Raw genomic sequence first — 17,460 nt, forward strand, 5'->3', positions numbered from 1 at the left:
CAACTCCATGTCCTCTGACCTTCTGCAGTAACCTCTTGTGAGGTACCTTATCAAACACCTTCTGAAAATCTAGAAAGACCACATCCACCGGCTCTCCTCTATCCACCGCCCTAGACACATCCTCATAGAACTCCAGTAAATTTGTCAGACACGACTTCCCTTTAATGAAACCGTGCTGCGTCTGCCCTATCAAGCAATTCCCTTCAAGATGCCTCGCAATTTCCTCCTTAATGACGGATTCTAACATTTTACCTACCACAGACGTTAAACTAACCGGCCTATAATTCCCCGCCTTTTGCCTGGCACCCTTCTTAAACAACGGCGTACTGTGTGCAGTTTTGGGCGCCGCACCTGCGCAAGGATATTTTGGCCTTGGAGGGAGTGCAGAGGAGGTTTACTAGGCTGATACCGGAGTTGAGGGGGTTGAGCTATGAGGAGAGGCTGAATAAACTAGGCTTGTACTCGTTAGAGTTTAGAAGAATGAGGGGAGATCTCATTGAGACGTATAAGATGATGAATGGGATGGATAGGATAGAGGTGGAAAGACTCTTCCCGCTCAAAAAAGACAGTAGGACTAGGGGGCACAGCCTCAAGATAAAGGGGGGGCGGTTCAGAACGGAGTTGAGGAGGAACTTCTTCACTCAAAGGGTGGTGAATCTCTAGAATTCTCTGCCCGTTGAAGTGGTGGAGGCTGCCTCGCTAAATATTTTTAAGAAGCGGGTTGATGGGTTTTTGATAAGAGAGGGGATTAAGGGTTATGGGGAGAGGGCGGGAAAGTGGAACTGAGCCACGACAGATCAGCCATGATCTTATTGAATGGCGGGGCAGGCTCGAAGGGCCAGATGGCCTACTCCTGCTCCTATTTCTTATGTTCTTATGTTCTTATGTTCTTATGTTTTCCAATCTTCCGGCACTTCCCCGGAATCCAGCGACGTCTGGAAAATAACCACCAAGGCATCCACTATAACCTCCGCCATTTCTTTCAGAACCCTCGGATGCATTTCATCCGGTCCTGGGGACTTGTCCACAATCAGCCCCTCCAGTCTGTCGCGCACCACCTCTCTAGTAACAGTAATGTCATTAAGACCCTCCAGTCCTACCACCTTTCCATCGCTAACACCCGGCAAATTATTCACGTCCTCCTCCGTGAAGACAGAAACAAAAAAGTTATTCAAGACCTTAGCCATATCCCCATCCCCTACCACTAGGTCCCCTTTCTCATCCTCTAAGGGACCAACGTTCACCCTAGCCAGCCTCTTCCTTTTTATATATTTATAAAAACTCTTGCTATCCTTTTTTATATTAAGCGTTAGCCCAGCTTCATAGCTTCTTCTACCCTCCTTTATCAACTTTTTTGTCAATCTTTGTTGACATTTAAACCTTTCCCAATCCTCTTCTCGCCCACTGCTCTTAGCTACTCTAAATTCCTCCGCTTTTAATTTAACACTTTCCTTCACCTCCTTCGTTATCCACGGCTTATTACCTCTCTTCCTACGGTCCTTTTTAACCATCGGAATAAATTTCTGCTGAGCACCAAGAAAGATCTCCTTAAAGATCCTCCACTGCTCCTCAGCAGACCTACCTTCCAACGCGCTCCCCCAGTCCACATTCGCCAATTCTTCTCTCATCCTACCATACTCCCCTCTATTCAAACAAAGGACGCGTGTCCGGGAACCCACTTTCTCCTCCTCCATCTGCAACAGAAACCCCACCATACAATGATCACTCTCTCCAAGAGGATCCTTCACCGCAAGGTCCCTAATTCTACCCGCCTCATTACATAGCACCAGATCCAAGATAGCTCGCTCCCTCGTCGGCTCCAACGCACACTGTTCCAGGAAACTATCCCGGCAGCATTCCAAGAACTCCTCCTCGAGCCCACCTCGTCCAACATGGGTCGACCAATCAATATGCAGATTGAAATCCCCCATAACTACTGCCGTCCCATTCCTGCACGCCGCACTTATTTGCGCGTTAACAGCCCGCCCCACCTCCAGATCATTATTCGGGGGCCTATAGATGACACCCACCAGCGTCTTCCTCCCTTTGCTGTTCCTAATCTCCACCCACAACGATTCCACTTTCTGCTCTTTGGCTCCGATATCATCCCTTGCTACCACCTTGATGCTGTCCTTAATCAGCAGAGCTACGCCACCCCCTCTTTCCTCCTGCCTATCCTTCCTAAATGGTTGTCACCAATGGTACTTTTGATGGTGGAGACATCAAACGAACCAAGAAGTTAAAAATTTATTCATTGGAGTTCAGAAGAATGAGGTGGGGGTTCGGTGGTGGAATCTCACAGAAATCTATAAAATTCTAACAGGAGTAGACAGGGTGGGTGCAAGGGAGGGTATTCCCCATAGCCGGGGTGCCCAGAACCAAGGGTCACAGTCTGAGAATACAGGGTACACTGAGGAAGAATTTGGCACGGTCAATGCATCTAACCAGCATGTCTTTCGGACTTTGGTAGGAAAGTGGAGCACGCAGATAAAACCCATGCAGACACAGGGAAGGCATGCAGACTCCACACAGACAGTGACCCAAGCCGGGAATTGAACTGGGGTCCCTGGCGTTGTGAGGCATCAGTGCCAACCACTGTACCAAAATGTCACTATGAGTCAATTTAATCCATAGCCTGCAGCCCTGGTGTTAATGTAAGCCTACTAATGACATAAATAAATAAATTTTAAAACTTTAAACTTTAAATAATATATAGCCCTATAATTAGAACTATATATTTATAAATAGTCATTTGGTATTAAAGAATACCACAATAATGATGAAAAGACACCTCCTATCAAAGTTTTTTGTCTTACACTCATGAGGACATTTTGCAAGAATACCAAATGTAAAGAGGGTAATGTTGTTGCAAATTGTCCAACTGAGTGCAAGATGAAAGCTTTGATAACATGTGTTTGTTTTTAGCAATATAATTTTAATTTAACTAACATTGTGGATTAGAACTTTACAATTCTACTTAAAGAACTATTTAATTGATGTTCCACCAATATTGAGATGTCACTTCAGCTGCAATCGATACGCTTTCTCCAACACAATGCATCATCTCAGGAACACTGTTATAATAGTACATGTTGCCCAAAGAACAAATCCTACTCTGGCTTAGGTATTTGTTATTCTATAAAATAACCAACAAATCCCCATCCTCTGGCAGGGACTGGGAGTGGAGGAGGGTGGAATGAATCAAATCTCTCATAAGTAGAAAAAAACTTCTGTTTCTGGTGCACCTTATTAATTACATGTCAATTTTAAAATTCTCCCCTTTGTTTCCAAATTCCTCCATGGCTTCACTGCCTCTGTAATCATCTCCATCCTCACAATACTCCTGGGTATCTGTATTCCTCCAATTCTGCTCTCTTGCCCATTGCTAATTTGCATTGTTCTATGAATGGTAGCCTTGTCTTCAGCTGCTGAGGCCCTAAGCTCTGGAATTCTTTCTCTAAGCATCTCCACATCTCTCTCTTTTGCCTCATTTAAAATAACAGAGCGTAATTATATGAATTTGCATAACACTGTTCATGACTATCAGGTATCTCAAGCGCTTTACAACCAAGGAAGTACTTTTTGAAGTGTAACTGCTGTGTAAATGTTGTAATGCAGATGTTTCTAAAAAGCTACCTACACCTGTTCCAATATCTCCTACCTATGTAGCTTGCTGTCACATTGTGATTAATAGTTCTCCCACAAAGTGCCTTGGGATGTTTTACCATGTTAAAGGCATTGTCTAAATGCATGTTGTTGGTGTTCTTGTTGAGACCTCTTCTTGCTAATACCTTGTCACAAGCATCTCTGTCACCGTTCCAGACAACTTATTAAGAATTCACAATCCCCACTAATCACAATGGTGCACACCCATTGGAGGAGGGGAGACAGGTAGAAATATGGTGATCAAATTTCTACCTGTCTCTCCTCTTCCTATGGATGGCACAGTGGGTGGCACAGTGATTAGCACTACTACCTCACAGCATTAGGGCCCCGGGTTCAGTTCCGCCTCGGGTCATTGTCTGTGTGGAGTCTGCACATTCTCCCCGTGTCTGCGTGGGTTTCCTTTGGGTGCTCCGGTTTCCTCCCACAGTCCTAAAGACGTGCTGGTTAGGTGCATTGGCCATGCTAAATTCCCCCTTAGTGTACCCGAACAGGCGCCGGAGTGTGGCGACTAGGGGATTTTCACAGTAACTTTATTGCAGTGTTAATGTAAGCCTACTTGTGACACTAATAAATCAACTTTAGAGTGTGATAGTGGGCAGAAAAAGTGGCATGAAGCTGCCAGCACCAGTGGAGAGCCCACCCTGCCAGGCCCTTATAAAATTGGGTGTCACTTTCAAGGACTGCTCCAGTGTACAAAAGTTCCTGTGGAACCATCCCGCACCAACAGAGCTGCTGGTCACAGCTGTCTGGGGCAATGCCCAAGCAGCAGTCCTCCAAAAGCTCGTGATTCCAAATAAACCTGTTGAACTTTAACCTGGTGTTGTGAGACTTCTTACAATGGTTGGAGAAGATTAAGCTAGATCCCATCCTTTCTGAATCTATGACATCTTATAGAAGGAGGATAAAAATCTTCCATTTGACTCACTTCCAGCCTCATTCTTAGAGAAAGAGCTAAGATCTCACTCTCCCCTGGAAGGATGGAACAAGCAACTCAATCCATGTAACCTTCAAGTATGTTATTCAAGAACAAAACAATTATATTGCTGAACTACAACTCTCCATTGCTTGGGAGAATCTGGTGCTGGTTAAACTACCTCATTTACATTCCAGTGTAGTTCTGACAGCATCAGATTAACATTTAAGTTGAAAGTGATTTCCTTTTTGTGTCAGCAAGTAGCAAAGCCATCATCTTGCTTTAGTCTCTGAATTAAGCTCCTGAGAGATTTATATCTGTTGGAATTTCTTTGCCTAAAAGAGAGGCAAAACTCTCTACTAATAGGGGCAGGAAACTACAAAAGGTTGTGATGTAGCCCAGTCTATTACGCAAACCAGCCTCCCATCAATTGACTCTGTCAACATTTCCTGCTGCCTTGGAAAAGCAGCCAGTGTAATCAAGGATGCCAGGCACCCCGGACATACCATTTTCCACCTTTTTCTGTTGGGAAAATGTCTGAGAATGCGTACCAACTGACTCAAGAACAGCTTCTTCTCTGCTGCCATCAGACTTTTGAATGGACCTGGCATATATTAAGCTGATCTTTCTCTACACACCAGCTATGACTGCAACACTATATTCTGCACTCTCTCATTTCCTTCTCCGCTATGTACTCTATGAAAAGTAGGTTTTGTCCATATAGCACTACAGCCTCACAGCACCAGGGACCTGAGTTTGATTCCCAGCTTGGATCACTGTTGGTGCAAATTCTGCTTGTTCTTCCTGTATCTGCATGGGTTTCCTCCAGGCGCTCCAGTTTCCTCCCACAGTCCAAAAGACATGCTGGTTAGATGCATAGGCCATGCTAAACTCTCCCTCAGCATACCCAAATAGGTGCTGGAGTGTGGTGACTAGGGGATTTTCACAGTGACTTCATTGCAGTGTCAATGTAAACCTACTTGTGACACTAATCAATAAACTTAAACTGAAACAATGTTTTTCACTGTATACCAATAAATGTGACAATAATTGAAATCAAATGCTCTGCTTACCTAAGTCCACGGAACTTAATCATTGTCTAGAGTAGGAACAACTGGGAATGTTTATTCCCTCAATCACTTGCCTCGCAAACCAACCTCCCATCCATTAACTCTGTCTACATGTCCCGCTGCCTCAGAAAAACGAGAACTCAAGAATAGCTTCCACGCTGCTGCCATCGAACTTTTGAATGGACCAATCTTATGTTAAGTTGTTCTTTCTCTACATCCTAGCTATGACTGTAACACTACATTCTGCACCCTCTCCTTTCCTTCCCCCCTTTGTACCCTATGAACGGCATGCTTTGTATTGCGGAAATTGAACACATGTGCATATGGGTTAAGTGATGCATTAAGGGTTTGATATTTCGCTGTACATTCTATATTGCTGAAGACTGGCTGTGTCTAATTAAAAGCAGATCCACCAATGTTTTTAGCTGCAAAATGTAGCTCATGAAACAAGAACAAAGCTTACTCCAACTTATAAATCAAAGAAAGGGTTTAATAAAGAAACACTGTTACTCCAAACTTGGGGCCTCGCCCTGGGCCATTCCAGGCGGCCCACAATTCTACATAGTTCTTTATTTATAGCGAATCAAATGGTCAGCTGTCTATTACATCACTCTGTAGTTGGTTTGATGTTCTACTGAGTCAGCTGACCCTTACATCTTGTTCCGATTGGTCACATTACATCTAATACCAATTTGTCATTTTAACATGTATCGCGCACAAAAAAACTATACCTATCTCTGTATCCCAACACAGGTGACAATAATAAATCAAATAGGATAGAAGCCTTTGACAGATGATTAGACACATTTGTCAATACCTACATTGGATGACCTAAAAAAGAACACAGTTTTCAAATAGCGTGGAAGTTCGAATGATTGAACTTCCTAATTCCTGAATAAGCTAATTTCCCTAATATATAACTGTCCTAGTCATTGATATTACAGCTGCTGCTGCACTTTCCTCTATGTCTGATGCAGGTAATAGGATTCACACTGTAACACTAAGAAATCCTTTCCGATACATTGACTTCAGCATGGTGTTACACACCCAGACACAATACCGTATTACACCTTTTCTTTTGCTCTGAGTGTTTAGTGTCATTTCAGTATGCGAGAGGGCACTTCTCAATCTCTTTGTACTCAGCCGAAGCACTCAAGTGTCAGGCAATAACCTTGGGATGACTAAGCACTCGTGTTGTCACGAGAGGGGAGTTTATAATTTCACAGAGTGTCAGCAGTTCTCATTGCCTGCCAGGCTTATTAGGTTGTCGACCTTTGTCTCCAGAGACAGCCATGCTGCCAGTTGGCGCTACCCATATCCTCGATGTTAGGCATTTTATGTATGCCCATTGAAAAAGGCATATCTAATTTTTAGCAAGAATTTTGTGTTCAACAAGGTATGGGATACTGGTGCTAGGTAATGGAATTTTAGGCATTGAGTTTCAGTGTCAAGTACCCCTAACGTACAAAATATCCCGTTTCACAGAATAGAATCTCTAGAGTAGAAAGCAGAAGGACACCATTCAGCCCATTGAGTCTGCACCAACAACAAACCACCCAGGCTGTATCCCCATAACCCCACGCATTTACCCTGCTAATCTGCCTGATACTAAGGGAGATTGGCACGGACAATCCACCTAACCCACACACCTTTGGAGCAAACCAGAGCACCCAGAGGAAACCCATGCAAACACTGGGAGGATGTGCCACAGACATTGAACCTGGCTCCCCAGCGCTGAGAGGCATCAGTGCTAAATTTCACAGCAAAGTTCCATCTACAATGCCCAAAGTATTTATCGATTCAGTGGCAGTTTTGCTCTCTGTGCTCATAGCTACAGAGAAGTGGGTTTGAGAGCAACTAAGCTCACCTCATACAGGAATTTTATCACCAGCAGGGGTCAGCCAGACCTTAATGGTAGCACTCCTGCCTCTGAATCAAAGGGTTCAAGTCCCACCACAGAGACTCGAACACAAAAAGATAGACAGGAGTGACATGGTGGTGGCACCAGGGACCCAGGTTCGATTCCTGGCTTGGGTCACTGTCTATGCTGAGTCTGCACATTCTCCCTGTGTCTCTGTGGGTTTTGTCTGGGTGCTCTGGTTTTCTCCCACAATCGGAAAGGCGTGCTGGTTAGATGCATTGGTCATGCTAACTTCTCCCTCAGTGTACCTGAACAGGTGCCAAGTGTGGCGATTGGGGGATTTTTGCAGTAACTTCATTGTAGTGTTAATGTAAGCCTACTTGTGACACTAGTTTAGTTTATTTATTAGTCACAAGTAGGCTTACATTCATATTGCAATCTCCTAGTCACCAACTCCAGCATCTGTTTGGGTACACTGAGGGAGAATTTAACATGGCTAATGCACCTAACCAGCACATCTTTGGATTGTGGAAGGAAACCGGAGCATCCAGAGGAAACCCATGCAAACACAGGGGAGAATGTGCAATCTCCACACAGACAGTGACCCAAACTGGGAATCGAACCCAGGTCCCTGGTGATGTGAGGCGGCAAGTGCTAAGCACTGTGCCACCATGCCACCCCTAATAAATAAACTTTTAAAAAATTTTAAATTAGTGTAGTATTGAAGGGGAGCCACACTGTCAGGGGTGCCGTCTTTTGCATGAGTCCCCCCTCTGCCCTTAGGTGGATGTAAAAGATCACAGGTGACATTCTCTGCCTCCCAGCCAGAGGGAAGGTGGTGCATTGTTTGCTCGCGGTGGGATTCTCTGGTCCCACTGCTGTCAATGGGAATTCCCAATGATGTCACCCCATGCTAGCGGGAACCAAGCCTATATTGTCAGTGGAACCGGAGAATCCTGCCGGCGTGAGAATTCCAGCCCACATGGCATTATTGTGAAGGTGATCAGGGGACTTCTGTTTATCTCTTAACCGTGTGACATTCGGCCCATCAAGTCTGCACGAGCTCTCTGACAGAGTATCTTACCCAGGCCGTCTGCCCCTCCCTATCCTTATATCCCCACACATTTCCCATGGCTAATCCATCTAACCTACATATCTGGGGACACTGAGGGAGAATTTAGCATGGCTAATCCATCTAACCAGCACATCTTTGGAGTGTGGGAGGAAACCAGAGCACCCGAAGGAAACCCACGCTGACACGGGGAGAACATCCTCACAGACAGACACCCGACACCAGAATTGAACCTGGGTCCCTGGCGCTGTGAGGCAGCAGTGCTTAAGCATTATAATAGATTGGCCATTATTATATCTCTGTTTGTGGAATCTTCCTGTGTAACCTGGCTGCCACATTTGCTGCATTACAATAGCAGTTGCAATTATAAAATAATATATTATTGGCTGTATAATGTGTGGTGATCAGGTGAGGAGGAGGTTAATAGCTCCCGAGTTGCCATCTCCTCTCTTGACCTCAACGGGTTATTTCTGAAAAGGACATGCTTGCCAGTTCAGTGAATTATTAACTATTTGCACACCATGGCCATAAGAACATAAGAAATAGGAGCAGGAGTAGGCCATCTAGCCCTTCGAGCCTGCCCCGCCATTCAATAAGATCATGGCTGATCTGTCATGGCTCAGTTCCACATTCCCGCCCTCTCCCCATAACCCTTAATCCCCTCGCTTATCAAAAACCCATCAACCCGCATCTTAAAAATATTTAGCGAGGTAGCCTCCACCACTTCAACGGGCAGAGAATTCCAGAGATTCACCACCCTTTGAGTGAAGAAGTTCCTCCTCAACTCCGTTCTAAACCGCTCCCCCTTTATCTTGAGGCTGTGCCCCCTAGTCCTACTGTCCTTTCTGAGCGGGAAGAGTCTGTCCACCTCTATCCTATCCATCCCATTCATCATCTTATACGTCTCAATGAGATCTCCCCTCATTCTTCTAAACTCTAACGAGTACAAGCCTAGTTTATTCAGCCTCTCCTCATAGCTCAACCCCCTCAACTCCGGTATCAGCCTAGTAAACCTCCTCTGCACTCCCTCCAAGGCCAAAATATCCTTGCGTAAGTGCGGCGACCAAAACTGCACACAGTACTCCATAAAAGCCCCAATAGGACAGGTTTTGTTGAGTTTAACAAAGAAAGAGGTTAACTTTACTTTCCTTAAACCGGTCTAAGCAAAATATTAAAAAGTGCATCAACATTCGCACATATACAAGTACAGATGACAGGGTGGGGAAGAATAGATTGGACAAATTAGAGTCCTTAAATCAAAGTAAAAATGTACTTTGGAGATTCAGCTGGCTTCTGACTGAACTCGTTTGTCTTATTACATTCGATTTGAAGATTTAGACAATTGAGTGGCTGTTTTTCAGAAGATGGTTGTGCTAGTTTGGATTTTTTTTAAGAAGTCTCAGCTTGAAACGTACTCTTGGGTGATCACTGTCAGCCCAGGGAGTCTGAAACTTACAGCTGGGTTGGAGGATTCCCTCTTTGGTCTTCTCCCTCGGCTTCTTGTCCTCAGTTCTGCTGAAAAAACACATGCTTAAAACATACAAAGGGTTGGCTTGTCATATGAGCTTCTCCAACCACCAAGGGAACTTGAAAAAGTAGGACATTTTGCCCGTGCATTTCAAAAGTGACTTGATTATCTCTTGTCAAGAAGCTAAACCTAGCCAGGTCCCATTGTCCAAGTGAATAGCCTTCATAGCCCATCTCCAATAGCTGAATGCCCCATGTGATTGCCACAGATGCTTTGCTAATAAGGCAGTAGATCTGAGTCCCTCACACTCCCCTGGAGTCAATGCCCTTGATGGCTTTTGCAAACCAACTGGCTCTACCTCAATGAATTGGAATGTGGAATGTACAGTCATGCAAATTGGGGTTAGCCATCTTGGAAAGTGAGTTCAAGCCACTCGAGTCTTTGTGTTTTATCAAAAAGTTTTGTTTTTTTTATATTTCAATTCAGGTTTCCAGTTGCTGGACTAAAAATCATTATTTAGCTTGAAGCACATCTTTATGACAAGTGCTTCGAGATCAGGGACTCAATCATAGTCAGGAGTGGCCATTCAGCCCATTGAGTCTGCACCAACTCTCTGACAGAGTATCTTACCCAGGCCGTATCCCCCCGCTATTCTGTATCCCCACACATTTTCCATGGCTAATCCATCTAACCTACATATTTTGGGACAGTGAGGGAGAATGAAGCATGGAAATCCACCTAACCGGCACATCTTTGGAGTGTGGGAGGAAACTAGAGCATCTGAAGGAAACCCATGCCAACACAGGGAGAACGTGCAAACTCCACACAGACAGCGACCTGAGGTCGGAATCGAACCCGGGTCCCTGGCGGTGCCGCCCCAAAATATCCTGGCAATGAAGCAAGGTTTCATTGCTTCTTCCTTCCTTCTCTCCTTCCCAAATGTTCCCAATTTCTCTGCTACTAAGGAAAGACATTGGCTGGGATTTTATGGCCCCACTTGAACCGAGACTGGAAAATCCCGCCCTAGGTCGACGGACATTTCCATTGTCTGCCTCTTGCCTGCTCTGATTCCGTGGTGGGGGCAGGATGGTAAAATTCCAGCGATTTTGCAGTTTCACTGCATGAAGCACAGAGAGGAAATCTCCGAACAAGTGACGCTTTATTTAGTGGAGTATGCAGTTGGGGGGGGCGGGGGGGTTATTTGGAAATAATGAGGGAAAGTTGTGTTGAGATGCTTTCCTGCAGCATTACAAAACTGCAGTGTCTGCTTTCCACTGCTCTGATGTGGAGCTCTAAGCCAGCTATTACTGTTTCAAAGAGTGTGTCAGACGGCAGCTTTTGGGGTTGATTGGCAGCTTTGAGATGATGAGAGATATTGGTTCGCAGTGAAACATTCCAGGAATATGGACGAGATCAATGTGAATCTAAGGGTCTAACCCAGCATAGGGAGTTAGCTGGAAAATAGAACCACGCACCCTGTGAATAGGAGCATCTAGCTGGAGTGTTCGCAACACATTCATGAGGTGGACATGCTGGCATTGGACTGGAGTGTGCACAGTGAGAAGTGTTAAAACACCAGATTAAAGTCCAACAGGTTTATTTGGAAACATGACCTTTCGGAGAGCTGTTCCTTCATCAGGTGAATGAAGGAAATGTGCTCTGAAAGCTCGTGACTCCAAATAAACCTTCTGGATTATAAGCTGATGTTGTGAAACTTCTTACTGTGCACAATATATTTGATGAGACAATGATCATTTTCTTTATTTTTACGCTTGAAATTTGGTGCAGAATCTTCCTGCTCCACCTGCCCTAGGAATCATAGCGGGCAGGATACGGATCATGCAAAGATCCATCAACCTCAGGTGGGATTTTCCGGCTTTGGGGCGAGCGTGGTTGGAAAATCCCACCCTTAGTTTTTAAGAAGTCAATAGACCAGTGTGAGTCTTTGTATTTATTAAGTGAGTTGCACTGTTCGTTTTTTCAATCATTCTTTTGGATTGGGAACGACATATGAAGGAGTTTATGCACTCATTAGTGTAATGTCACAGAAAAAAATAATTTATATGATACCTTTCACCATGGAATGAACCAAGGTTCTTTGCAACCAATGAAGTGCTTTGCAATGTGGATCCTGTTAAAATTTAGACAAACACAGCAGGTTATTTTCACGTACAAGAGTAAACAATGTTGATGAAGCATAAATATCGCCTCTACTCCTCTTTAAAATGGTGCTGGAACATCTTCAATCTCCACACAAGCTTCGACTGTCTCATCTGAAAAGTGAAACCTCATCAGTACTGCACGGTGGCACAGTGGCTAGCACTGCTGCCTCACAGCACCAGGGACCCAGGTTCGATTCTGGCCTTGGGTCACTGTTTATGTGGAATTTGCACGTTCTCCCCATGTCTGTGTCGGTTTTCTCCAGGAGCTCCATTTTCCTCCCACTGTCCAAAAGGTGTGCAGGTTAGGTGGATTGGTCATGGGAAATGTGTGGGGTAGTGGGATAGGGCAGGGGAAAGGACCTGGTTAAGACACTCTGCCAGAGAGTCGGGGCAGACTTAGAATCCCTACAGTGCCAAAGGAGGCCATTCAGCCCATCGAGCCTGTGCTGACAACAATTCCACCCAGGCCCTATCCCTGTAACACCATGTATTTACCCTGCTTATCTGCCTGGCACTAAGGGACAATTTGACAAAGTCAATCCACCTAACCTGCACATCTTTGGAGTGTGGGAGGAAACCAGAGCACCCAGAGGAAGCCCATGCAGACATGGGGAGAATGTGCAAACTCCAACCAACAGTGAGCTGAGGCTTGATGGGTCAAATGGCCTCTTGTGAACTGTAGGGATTCTGTAAAGTGTATTGAAAGACTCGCATTTACACGTTCCCTTACGTGCCCCAACAGGCCAAAATTCTTCACATCTTTAAATGGTAGGAACTCTTGTTTTGTTGCCAAATGTAGCTGACAATTTACACACAGCAAGCTTCCATCCGTAAAGAGCACAGGTCCAGTTCATCAGTTTTACGAGTGTCAGTTGGGGGATTGAGTCTTTGGTCTCCACCTGAACAGATAGAAGAGGACTCAGTTTAATTTTGCTTTTAAAGATGGTGTCTCCTGGGTGGAACACTGGCACAGTGGTTAACTCTGCAGTCACACAGCACCAGGGGCCTGGGTTCAATTCCCAGCTTGTCTGTGTGGACTATACACATTCTCCCTGTGTCTGCATGGGTTTTCTCCAGCTTCTTCCTGCATTCCAAAATTGTGCCAATGAGAGGGCTGGCAATGGTCCAAAGGTATTATCATTAAACTATTAATCCAGAAACTCAGCTAATGTTCTGGGGACCCAGGTTTGAAACCTGCCACAACAAATGGTGAAATTTGAATTCAGTAAAAAGTATCTGGAATTAAGAATCTACTGATGACCATGAATCCATTCTCGATTATCAGAAAAACTCATTTGGTTCACTAATGTCCATTAGGGAAGGAAATCTGCCGTCCTTATTTGGTCTAGCCTACATGGACGGCATGGTGGCACAGTGACTAGCACTGCTGCCTCAAGGGACAAGGGACCCGAGTTCGACTTCTGGCTTGGGTCACAGTCTGTGCGGATTTTGCATGTTCTCCCTGTGTCTCCTTGGGTTTCCTTCAGGTGCTCCAGTTTCCTCCCACAGTCCAAAAGATGTGTTGGTTAGATGTATTGGCCATGCTAAATTTTCCCTCAATGTACGCAAACAGACCCCAGAGTGTGGCAACTGGGGTATTTTCACCATAACCTCATTGCAGTGTTAATGTAAGCCTACTTGTGACACTAATAAATAAACTTAAACTTAAAATGCAACTTCAGAGCCATAGCAATGTGGTTGACTGTAGTCCAAAGATGTGCAGGTTAGGTTGATTGGCCATGCTAAAAAAATTGCCCCTTAGTGTCCTGAGATGCGTAGGTTAGAGGGATTAGCGGGTAAAATACGTAGGGATATGGGGGTAGGGCCTGGGTTGAATTGTGGTCGGTACAGACTCGATAGGCTGAATGGCCTCCTTCTGCACTGTAGGATTTTATGATTCTATGATTCTATAACTCTCAGCTGCCCTGGGGCATCTAAGGATGGGCAATGAGTGCTGGCCAGTCAGCGACACCCATGTATCACGAATGACTAAAAAGAAGGGTTAGGTAGATTGGCCATGTTAAATCACTGGTTAAGATGCTCTTTTGGTCTCAGTGCAGAGTGGATGGGTTGAATGTTCTCCTTCTGCACTGTTGGGATGCTAAGATCCCACACTCCCTTCATATTAGACTGACGTCACAGGTTAGACTTTGTGCTAAGATTCTGGAATGAGCTTGAACCCAGAATCCCCTGAACAAAGCTAATACAAAGTGACAGTTTTGGAAAAGCACTATGCTTGGCAACAGTTTATGTTGCTAAATTATGATTTCCTCTCACTAATATTTCCACTTTTCTCCAGTTTGAGTCAATGGCGTATTCCAATAAATGAACAACTAATGATCGTACTCCATGAATTTCCAATCAAAATGTAATGATGGCATGTAGATCCTCTCAATGATACAGAGTCAGAGCAACACAGCATGGAAACAGGCCCTTCAGCCCACCAGTCCATGCCAACCATGGTGTCCTCCCAGCTAGTCCCAATTGCCTGTATTTGGCCCATATCTCTCTGATCTTTTCCCATCCATGTACTTATCCAAATACTTTTTAAGTATTGCTGGTGTAATTGCCTCAACCACATTCTCTGGCAGCTCATTGATTATACTATAGGGGAGGCAAAAGCCTAGTGGTCTTACCACTAGATTATTAATCCAGAAACTCAGCTAATGTTCTGGGGACCGGGATTCGAATCCCACCATGGCAGATGGTGGAATTGGAATTCAGTAAAGAAAATCTGGAATTAAGAATCTACCACTGACCATGAAACCATTGTTGATCGTCAGAAAAACATGTCTGGTTCACTCATGTCCTTTAGGGAAAGAAACCTACCGTCCATTCCTTGGTCTGGCCTACATGTGACTCCAGAGCCACAGCAATGCAGTTGACTCTCAACTGCCCTCTAAGGGCAACTAAGGATGGGCAATAAATACTGGCCATCCAGTGCCGCCTATGTTCCATGAATGAATAAAAAACAAAAGGCCACCCTCTGTGTGAAACAGTTGCCTCTCAGGTCAATTTCAAATCTTTCCCCCTTACCGTCCTTAAACCTATGCCCTCTAGTTTTCAATTCCTTTCCCTGCAAAAAATATTATGTGCGTTCATCCTATCTACGCCCCTCATGATTTTATACCCCTCAATAAGTTTACCCCTCATTCTCCCACATTGCAAGGAGCAAAGTCCTAGCCTGGCCAACCCCTCCCTATAACTCAGACCCACTAGTCCTGGCAACATCCTCGTAAATCTTCTTTGCACTCTTTCCAGTGTATCAATGTCTTTCCTGTAACAGGGTGACCAAAACTTTACACAACCCCCCCAGCCTCACCAATGGCTTATAAAACTGTTACACTCTTACTACTTTTTATATTCACTGAAGAGAGAGGTCTGTCAAAGAGTTACTTGCAAAAAAATCAAGGAATTTTAGGCACCTTATTTTTAATATATTTTAATTCACCAAATGTGTGCATTGCTTGACCAGCATTTATTACTCATCCTGATTGCCATTGTTGGACCTGGAGCCTAGGCCAGACAATGACAGCAGATTTCTTTCCCGAAAGATAATTAGTGAACCAGATGGGGTTTTTTTTACAACATTGGTTTCATGGTCATCATTAGACTTTTAGTTCCAGAGCTTCATTGAATTCAAAATTCACCATCTGCCATGGTGGGATTCGAACCGGGGTCCCCCGAGACCCATTGTCCTGGGTCTCTAGATTACTCGTCTAGTGACAATACCAGTACACCATCATTTCCCCTTTGTGTCTAGGTTAAACTGAGCATCTGCAATCTTTTGTGCCAGTTTTAAAAAATATTGCACAGAAAGCAAGTCCCCCTCTATTCCTCACCTCTCCCACCCCCCCCCCCCCAACTGAAATAATCACCCTGATGAGGTTTAAGGGTGGCACAGTGGTCAGCACTGCTGCCTCACAATGCCAGAGACCCTGGTTTGATTCCAGTCTCGGGTGACTGCCTGCGAGGAGTTTTCACATTCTGCCTGCGTGGGTTTCCTCCCACAGTCCAATGATGTCCAGGGTAGGTGGATTGCCTACGCTAGATTGCCTCTTAGTGTCTAAAGATGTGCAAATTAGGTGGATTGGCCATGATAAATTGCCGCTTAGTGTCCAAAGATGTTCGGAAGATTAGCAGGGTAAATATGTGGAGTTTTCGGGGATAAGGTGAGAGTGGACCTGGATGAGATGCTCTGCCAGGGAGCTGACGCAGATTAGATGGGCTGAATTGCATGTTTCTGCACTGTAGGGATGCTTTGTTCTTTATACAGATGGAGGTTCTTTTTAGTTTAGTTAGGGCATCATGATTGGCACAGGCTTGGAGGGCTGAATGGCCTGTTCCTGTGCTGTACTGTTATTTCTTCTTTATTTTTGCATAATTGCACTCAGTTGATGGCCAATGAGGAGACTATTGAATTTGAGCTTTTTTTAAGTGCAGGGATTTGAAAAAGCACATTTTAAATATTAAAAAGCTTTCCACACATTACAAACTGATTACCATAGAGCAAAGAGGCCATTAAGCGTTTCTCTCAAGTTTTTAAAGGCCGTTTTCAATACACAATCAGGCTCCTGACATGCATTGGACTAAACACAGTGATTAAAGATTATTATATTTTGCAATAAACCTATTTTCAGCTGCGATAATAAAAGACCACCAATTACCACTCAGGAGATGTTCAGGTATTTCTTATGTATATCTCACTGACTTTTCAATTTAGGTTCTCAAAGCCCGCAAGGCTTTGAGGTGAGAACAGTTGGATGCAACGTGTAAAGGCCCTTGCTGGCTTGCTTGTCAACCAGTCCTCCCCCCAATCTCGCTCTAGCCCAGATTTACCAATAAAAGCCCCTATAATCCAACCCCTCCAGTCCAATCCATCTAATAGCGACCCCTCCCCCCCCCCGATCCATTATCAAAGGAGGGGAGGCGATGGCCTAGTGGTGTTATAGCTGGACTATTAAACCAGAAACTCAGCTAATGTTCTTAGGACTTGGGTTCGAATCCTGCCACAGCAGATGGTGGAATTAGAGTTCGATTAAAAAAAAATCTGGAATTAAGAATCTACTGGTGACCATGAAACCATTGTCGATTGTCAGGAAAACCCATCTAGTCCACTAATATCCTTTTGGAAAGGAAATGTGGTGTCTTCACCTGGTCTGACCTTCATGTGAGTCCAGAGCCACAGCAATGTGGTTGACTCTCAACTGCTCACTGAAATGGCCTAGCAAGCCACTCAGTTCAAGAG

The 17,460-nt window shown here is 44.7% G+C and overlaps 1 protein-coding gene across 7 annotated transcripts in view; it reads left to right on the forward strand.

The window, feature by feature from the left end:
- LOC145344245 (monocarboxylate transporter 2-like) overlaps window positions 1-17,460 on the forward strand; it is a 208,563-nt gene that overhangs the window by 176,410 nt on the left and 14,693 nt on the right. The gene's annotated exons all lie outside the window — the stretch shown is intronic.

This window comes from Carcharhinus amblyrhynchos, chromosome 6 (assembly GCF_965287045.1).
Source record: "Carcharhinus amblyrhynchos chromosome 6, sCarAmb.v2.hapA, whole genome shotgun sequence".
NCBI classification, from domain to species: domain Eukaryota; kingdom Metazoa; phylum Chordata; class Chondrichthyes; order Carcharhiniformes; family Carcharhinidae; genus Carcharhinus; species Carcharhinus amblyrhynchos.